The following is a 9,400-nucleotide window of genomic DNA, read 5'->3' on the forward strand; positions in this document are numbered from 1 at the left end:
AAAGATGGTAAGATATCAAGAGTGAATATGAATTTTGATATCTCTGAACTAAAACATATAGTTCAACATGAATCTTGTAATGAATTGGAAATAGAAGTCTACGACAAGTACAACTTGTAACAGAATGATATGAAATTGAATGGTTATTTTTAAAAGAGTATGAAAATGCATGTCTATTAAATTGGCATATTGAATATATAAAGTCTGAAAAACTTGACCCTAAACAGGTCTACAATATACCAAATTCTGGGAAAAACATCGACATCATACAGACCTACCGAAAATAAAATTTTCTTCGTCTTACTGAAAAACATGAAAAATAACGCTAGAACATATTCGTAGACTTTAACTATAATCAAAAGAGTGAAAAGAGAACGAGTAGAGCATCTCCTACTCGCGACGAGTATCACTTGAACGAAACCTCAACTCAGCCAGCTGACACTCCACAGCAAGCAGATGCCTTTCATACACTGACAGATGTGCTCGAAGCTCTATGACTTCAGCTTGAGTTACAGCTAACTCTTGTAGTACGGCTTCATTGTCTCTCATTGATCTGTCACGAGCATCTTCAAGACGACGAATGCGGACTGTATTAACTCCTTCATTGGCATCAACTTCCGTGATTCGGTTGATGGCTGTCCTACCCTGTATTTCATTTCGAGCAACCCAGCGGAACAGAATTGACAGGACTCTGTCTGCTGAGCCTCCTTCGCTCAGGTTGTAGAAGCTTCTGTCTCCGTTGTATGGCATAGGTTGACCCTGCTCTTGACTCTATGTTTCCAAGCTTTTCGCCCATAGAGGCGTCGGGCCTTGAAAAGCCAGACGAGGGTTAGGATTTAGGGCAACTGGTGATGGATTATAGGCTTCTGATTTGGAATCATTGTCTTCAGGAAAATTTTCTGCAAAATCATCATCTAAGGGAATTTCATGATTTTCTTCTGGCTCTGCATCTTGTCCTTGACCGGGGAAGTACATGTCTCTGGGTAAGTGAAATTCAGCCATTGTTATCTAAGCGAGAATAGGGATAAGAGATATAGAATATAGTTAGTAACGATAGATTAAGGATACAAGTTTCTACGAGAAAGGCTTACAGTTAACAAGTAATGTATTCTGTATGACTTGTTCTAGGTAGTACTATAACTATAAAGTGTATACTAATTATATATAACTTGGGTATATTCGACCTTTGATTAAATGACCCGGATCTAAATCCACAACCAAACAAGGAACAGGAAATGAAGCTAGATCACTTATTCTAAGTCTATATAACTCTAATTATATATAACTATGATATACCCTTAATATTTATAGTTCTACCCTTAATTGTTCTATTGTTTTCACACGTTTGTTATTAGTATATAGTTCCTAAAATACCCCTATAGTATTTTAATCTTTATGTTCTGTTCTAGAGTTCTTCTGAATATGTATAGTTGGTAAGTTTTAGACATGTCGCAACACCACTATCACTCCCAAACACATGTTGGTCATATCTCAAATCAATATAGTTGATCAGGCTATATTAATCCTATATATGATTACATAACTGCCCAGGTTTGACTGTAATGTCCAACATCCAAACACTTTTAAGTTCTTATGACTGTGATACTGTACTTGTAGGTATGAGTGTTAGTATACCTCTTGTAAAAATACTTAAATTTTTAAAAAGTATACTTGTAGTCAGAGCTCTTAGCCCCAAATGTATTTATAGTTTGTATATCTTTTATGGATTGATATACGGAGTTCACTATAAACAATGCTCTCATACCAATCTGTCACACCCCCAAACCAGACGGCAGAAACGTCCGGGGGTGGAGGACTTCATTTGTAGTATCACAACACATGCATTATAGGAATCAGAGTACAAACAACCACTGTATTTAAAAAGTATAAGTATTTACATGTGTTTCATCATAGTATACTGAAACCAAATAGTTATACAAAAGAAGAAGACAATACATAAATAGCTCCATCTTCTCAAAAGCTCGGGGAGTACCTGTCTACTGGTCCCTGAGAATACAAGTAATTTGAAAATAGAGTATCAACATAAAGTTGAGTGAGAGCATAAGTATTTATGTTTGAAAGAATGTTTTCTGTTTCTTGAATATGTAAACTGTTCCAGAAAATCCTATATTTTATGTTGTATATTAAAAGTAGTTTTAGTTACATAAAACTGTTCTATTTGTAAACCAATGTTCTGTATTTATAATCCTTTTGTAAGCTTGTATCTGAGAGTGTGTCTGATTTCATCAACTGTAATGTAATACTGTAAATTGTATCTTGTAAACTAGTACTTTGAAAATGTACTTAGGTTTAGTTAATTATACACTAACGTAGTGTTAATATCTTTTATGAGTTACTATAACCATACTGACTAGATGGCCTGACCCAACGCTATGAATGCGCTGAAAGCTGTTGATAACAATTTGTCATTCACAGGCGTGTATGCCTGACTGTAGCTAGCAGTCCGAGTGCGAGGTTGTCAATCCCAATATAGATCTATACACACATTATTTCGATCCCCCGCTGGAGATTCTGGTAAGAATGTCAGGACTTTACTATATTGTTTAAATGAATTAAACAACCTGTAGTACTTGACTCATAAAAAGCATATAAACGTTACATGTATAATAGTTAAGAAAAACCCAATTGTTCTGAAATAAATGACAGACTGTATGTTCTTGAATTGGTATGCTTAACATGTATTTGAAAGATGTATACTCTTGAATAGTTTTGAATCAAATCTTTGTTCTTGTAAAACAATGTACTTTAGTATTCTTGAATCGTGAATTAATGTTCTGTGAATCATAAATTATACCTATTATAAGTTTTATGTACTTTCTGAACTGATACTGAGTATTCATGAATGCAACCCCTTGCTCAACATGTTACAAAGGGTAATTGAACTTAATGAACTAACTTTTATACTTGTATACATATACAAATATATATAAGTAAAATTTAAATGACAGTCGAACAAACAACTGATACTTGTAATCCCATATCCAAACAAGGAAAAGGAACCAAAGTGGGTTATCTGTCCTAAGCCTTTTAAATCTTATTTATATATATATATATATATATATATATATATATATATATATATATATACACTAGTATGATTTTTGGGAGAAATATAAGTTTATAAAAACATTTAAAAGAAGTTTGATATTTTGAAATTCATTTTGGTGACTTGATGTCATTTTGATACAATCTTTGAAAACCATTTCATTTGATGATAACTGAAATCCATTTTGATAAGATATTTGAAACCATTTGTTTAAAACACAAAATCTTTGTGTTATACTTGTATTCCCCCCCCCCCCTTAAAACAGTAAAAACTATGAAAATACGGGGGTATGAACTCACCTGTAGTGGGTGATTCGAGTGAAAGGTCGAGGTAGGATGCTAAGTGTCAAGTGAAGTCTTGAACACAAACGGATCCTATTAAACATATAATGATACATATCTGGACATAATTAGTGTTTATAACAACTAATTATGATAAGAAACCACTTTAGGGACTAGGAAACACTTGAATTGAAGTATTACAATCACATGTGATTGCATTAAAGAGGTTTATGATCACTTAAGGGAGTGTAAGGTCTTGATGTGTACGGCCATGATGTGTACGGCCATGGAGTGTACCGCCGTACACTCATTGAAGAAACATGCAAAAATGGGTGTTTGGTCCTTTGAGAAACTAGTGTGACAATTGCACAACAAGTGGATGGACAAAACTATCATTTTGGAAGGTTTTGAGGTGTGTACGGCCACACCAAGTGTGTACGGCCGTACACCCTTGATGATCTTGAGTCAGATGATGTTTTAAGGCTTTGAATCAAGTGTTTAACATGTCTAAATAGATGATAGAAGGAATACTCACACTTTTGAGGGTCTTCTAAGGAGTTCAAGGCTCAAGAACAAGTGTGCGTTCTTGGTGTTCTTGGTTAAATGGATGAAGATTTGAAGTTCTAACTAAAAGAGACGATTTCAGGGATGAAAACATGGATCTTCAGTAGATAAAGCCATGTATCAACAATTCAATGGAAGGAATACTTACATCTTTGAAGATTAAGGTGTAGAACTTGATGATAGTTGAGAGAGAATCGGTTTTCTTGAGGTGAAAGTGTGAAAGAGTGTGAAGAAATGAAGGAAAAGTATATATATATATATATATATATATATATATATATATATATATATATATATGTTTGGGTTCACAGCTACCTTAGGTGTATGGCCGTACACCCATGTGTACGGTTGTACACTCCTGTGTACGGTCATGCACATGTGTACGCCGTACACTCCTCTAAATGGATTGTTTGGCCCGAATACAATACGATGAACTTTAGTTAACTCATCCCTAAACCCAAACCTTGAATGTACTAGACTTAGAACACTCAAACAGACCCTGAACAATGCTAAAAGATAGCAGAAACGAGTCTGACTGTGATTGAATTTGAAATACTGTATAAGATAGAAATTTCAGGTTGTCACATTATCCCCCCGTTAGAGAGAATTTCGTCCCGAAATTAAAATTTAAGCAATTAAGCAATTACAAATAATTAAGCAAAAAGATGAGGATATTTCAATTTCATTTGATCCTCGCGCTCCCAAATGAATTCAGGTCCCCGCTTGGCATTCCAGCGAACCTTCATTATAGGAACACGGCTTTGCTTCGATGTTTGACCTCTCGGTCCATGATCTCTACTGGTTCTTCCAGGAAGTTGAGGCTCTCGTCGATCTCGATTTCATCGAGTGGAATTACAAGAGTCTCATCGGACAGACACTTTTTCAAGTTCGAGACGTGGAAAACAGGATGTATGTATCTTAATTCTTAAGGTAGTCGGAGTTTGTAAGCTACTGGACCGATTCTAGGAAGAATGTCGAATGGTCGTATGTACCTTGGATTCAACTTGTCACGCTTTCCAAAGTGTATCATGCCTTTCCAGGGTGAGACCTTTAACATGACGCGGTCACCAACCTGGAATTCCAAAGGTTTTCTTCTTTTGTCAGCGTAGCTTTTCTGTCTATCTCTGGAAGCGTTAAGTCGTTCTCGGATTTGTACGATTTTCTCCGTGGTTTCGCGAATGATTTATGTACCAGTGAGAGCACCGTCAGGAAATTTACTTCTAGCTAGCTGCGTGTCACCCACTTCAGCCCAGCACAGAGGTGATCTGCACTTGCGGCCATAGAGAGCTTCGAAAGGAGCAGCCTTTATGCTAGTGTGATAACTATTATTGTAATAGAATTCGACAATGGGTAAATGAGTATCCCATGCCTTTCCAAAGTCTATCACGCAAGCTCGCAACATATCTTCTAGAGTTTGAATCGTCCTCTCACTTTGTCCGTCATTTTGTGGATGGTAGGTTGTACTCATGTCCAGCCTAGTTCCCAAAGATTTTTGTAAAGACTGCCAGAAACGAGAAGTGAATCTACTATCTCGGTCAGAAATAATAGATATTGGCAGACCATGCAGTCTAACGATTTCTTTGAGGAAAGTTCTTGTTAGTTTCTCCATCTTGTCGGTCTCTTTGATTGGTAAAAAGTGTGCGGATTTGGTTAATCTATCGACGATTACCCAAATAGTATCATAACCACCCGATGTCTTGGGTAACTTGGTTATGAAATCCATTGTAATCCGCTCCCACTTCCGTTCAGGGATTTCAGGTTGTTGTAATAAACCTGAAGGTTTCTGTTATTCTACCTTGACTTTGGATCAAGTAAGACACTTGCCCACAAAGGTAGCAATTTCGGCCTTCATGTTAGGCCACCAGTATAGTTTCTTGAGGTCTAGATACATCTTGTCTGAACCTGGATGAATGGAGTATCGGGATTTGTGTGCTTCATTCATAACCACGTCTCTGTAACCACCGAACTTTGGTGTCCAGATCCGGTTCATGAAACAATAGACTTCATCATCCCTGACTTTGAAGTTTTTATCCATTCCTCTCAAGGTTTCACCTGCCATGTTTTCAGGTTTTAAGGCCTCGAGTTGAGCCTCTCTGATCTGTGTGGACAGATGTGAATGGATTGTCATGGTCAACGACTTTACTCGGCGTCCCGAGTATTCTTTTCTACTAAGGGCATCAGCTACTACGTTAGCTTTACCAGGGTGATAAAGAATCTCACAATCGTAGTCGTTCAGTAGCTCCACCCATCGACGTTGTCTCATGTTCAGCTCTTTCTGATCGAAGATATGCTGGAGACTTATATGGTCCGTGAATACTGTGCATTTCGTGCCATATAAGTAATGTCTCCAGATCTTCAGAGAAAATACCACTGCTCCTAGTTCAAGGTCATGTGTTGTATACTTGACTTCATGTCTCTTTAGCTGTCTTGAGGCATAGGATATAAACTTTCCCCTTTGCATAAGAACACATCCAAGACCTTGATTAGAAGCATCACAGTACACTACGAAATCCTCTATCCCTTCAGGAAGAGACAGGATTGGTGCACTACAAAAAGCTCGTTTCAGCGTTTGGAACGCTGTTTCTTGCTTTTCTCCCCAGCTAAAAGTTACACCCTTTTGCGTCAGGGTGGTAAGAGGCTTAGCTATTCGAGAGCAATTCTGGATGAATCTGCGATAGTAGCCAGCAAGACCTAAGAATTGACGGATTTCTGTAGGTGTTTTGGGTGCTGACCAGTTTTCAATTGCCTTTATTTCGGAAGGTTCGACGTGTATTCCTTCTAAACTGACCATGTGACCTAGGAAATCAACCTTCCTGATCCAAAATTCACACTTTGAAAACTTCGCATAGAGTTTCTATGATCTAAGAGTTTTCAATACTTGACGAAGATGTTGGCCATGTTCCTCTTCACTTCTTGAGTAGATAAGGATGTCGCCAATGAAGACTATGACGAATTTGTCCAGGAATGGACGACACACTCTGTTCATTAGGTCCATGAACACAGCAAGTGCATTCGTCAATCCGAATGGCATCACTACAAACTCATAATGACCATAACGAGTTCTGAACGCGGTTTTGGGAATGTCATCCTCCAAAATCCGTAACTGGTGATACCCGGATCTTAAGTCTATTTTTGAGAAGTAGCTCGCACCTTGAAGTTGGTCGAACAGATCGTCAATGCGAGGCAGAGGGTATCGATTCTTAATGGTAAGTTTATTCAGCTCGCGGTAGTCTATACACATACGGAATGATCCATCCTTCTTTTTCACGAACAAGACCGGTGCTCCCCAGGGTGAGAAGCTTGGTATTATGAAACCTTTGCTAAGGAGTTCATTAAGCTGGCTGGATAATTCCTGCATTTCAGAACGTGCAAGACGATAGGGGGATTTGGCTACAAGGGTAGCCCCAGGGATTAAGTCGATTCTGAATTCGACTTGTCGTTCGGGAGTCACTCCTGGAAGATCATCGGGAAAAATATCGGGAAAGTTGCAGACCTCAGGAATGCTCGCGATATCTTTCACTTCTTGATTTTTGTCTACCACGTGAGCTAAGAAAGCACAGTACTCTTTGCGAAGGTACTTCTGTGCCTTGATGCAAGAAATGATCTGGAGGTTCGTTCCTGGTCTGTCGCTGTAAATAACAAGAGTTTCGTTAGTTGGCAAGTTCAGGCGAATGACTCTTTCATAACATAGGATGTCAGCATGGTTAGGGCACAACCAATCCATACCTATTCTGACGTCAAAACTTTTGATAGAGACTGGCATAAGGTCTATTGGGAATGAAAAGTTATTCAAGGTAAGAGTACATCCTATGTATATATCATTGGTGGATTCGGATTTCCCGTTAGCCATTTCGACTGTGAATGTTTCTTTTAGTGGTTGGGAGTTTTGATTTAGCAAATGTTTGAAATTATGGCTCACAAAGCTCTTCTCAGCACTACAATCAAATAGAATGCATGCATAAGTGTTGTTGAGAAGAAACGTACCCGTGACCACTACAGGGTCTTCTACCGCTTCTTCGTGACCCAAGGCTAAAATTCTTCCAACTCCACCGGCATTTCCTGCTTTTGGACAATCTCTCTTGAAATGCCCCACATCCCCACATTTAGTAACATGCTTGACCCACTCCAGCAACAGGTACTTGGTTAAGCGGTTGGGGTAGCGATCTAGAGAATCGGGCAGTATGCCCTTTCTTGTTGCAGTTACGACACTGCATCTCCCGATAATTTCCATTATGGTGAAAAGTACATTTGTTGCTCTTGGGGAGATTACCAGCATAAGGCTTAGTTGGTGCAGGGTTAGCAGGAACAGCAGCAGGTACACCAGCAGCATTGACTGCAACTAGTTGTTGCTTCTTTAAGGATTCCTGTGAAGACTTGCCTTCCTCTCGTTCCAACCTTTCTTCTTGTTGTTGTTGTTGTTATTGTTGTTGTTCTTGTTTCCCTTCGGTTGTTCTGGTGCAGTAACAAATGAGTTTTGACGGGCTCTGTGGTCAATAAAAGATTGTGCCAGCTCTTTGGCACTGTCAAAAGTAACAGGCCCTTAAGCTAAAACACTTGACTGGATTTGGGGCGACAGTCCCCAAATATATCTCTCAATCTTTTTGCTCTCCAGAGCAACCATAACCGGACAAAGAATTTCCAGATCATAGAATCTACTAGTATAGGTTGATATATCAGAACCAACCATTGTAAGACCCCAGAGCTTTTGGTCGAGTTTCTGAATTTCCCCTCGCGGACAGTATTCCCGCATTAACATGGCTTTTAAGTTCTCCCAGCTTATCGAGTTAGCCACTACCAGAGTAAGTGACTTAACGTGGCCATTCCACCACGTTAAAGCTCTATCCGAAAAGGTACAAGCAGCGAATTTGACTTTGCTGCTCTCTGGACAGGAGCAGATTTCGAAAATTGCTTCTGTCTTCTCTATCCACTGTCTTAATGCCATGACTCCTCCAGTCCCATTAAAGGTCCTGGGTTTGGCATTCGAAAAATCTTTCTAAGTGCACTCTTGCGAGTGCCCATGACTCTCGCCATGGTTAGAACGATTTGTACCAGCTCCCGACCCACTAGCACCAGGAGTATTGATATGATACATGGCAGCCGCTACAGCTGCCGTGACCGCTGCTTGGAATATAGCAGCGTCGAACTGAGGAGGTGGTGGCGGAGGTGGCGTCGGTGCTTCATTAACAGTGTTACGTCTTGGATTTCTACGAGGAGGCATATTTCTCAATAAAAGTTAAAAGATAAAAAGATGGTAAGATATCAAGAGTGAATATGAATTTTGATATCTCTGAACTAAAACATATAGTTCAACATGAATCTTGTAATGAATTGGAAATAGAAGTCTACGACAAGTACAACTTGTAACAGAATGATATGAAATTGAATGGTTATTTTTAAAAGAGTATGAAAATGCATGTCTATTAAATTGGCATATTGAATATATAAAGTCTGAAAAACTTGACCCTAAACAGGTCTACAATATACCAAA

The sequence above is a fragment of the Lactuca virosa genome, chromosome 5, assembly GCF_052849685.1.
Source record: "Lactuca virosa cultivar CGN04683 chromosome 5, Lactuca_virosa_CGN04683_v6, whole genome shotgun sequence".
NCBI classification, from domain to species: Eukaryota; Viridiplantae; Streptophyta; class Magnoliopsida; order Asterales; family Asteraceae; genus Lactuca; species Lactuca virosa.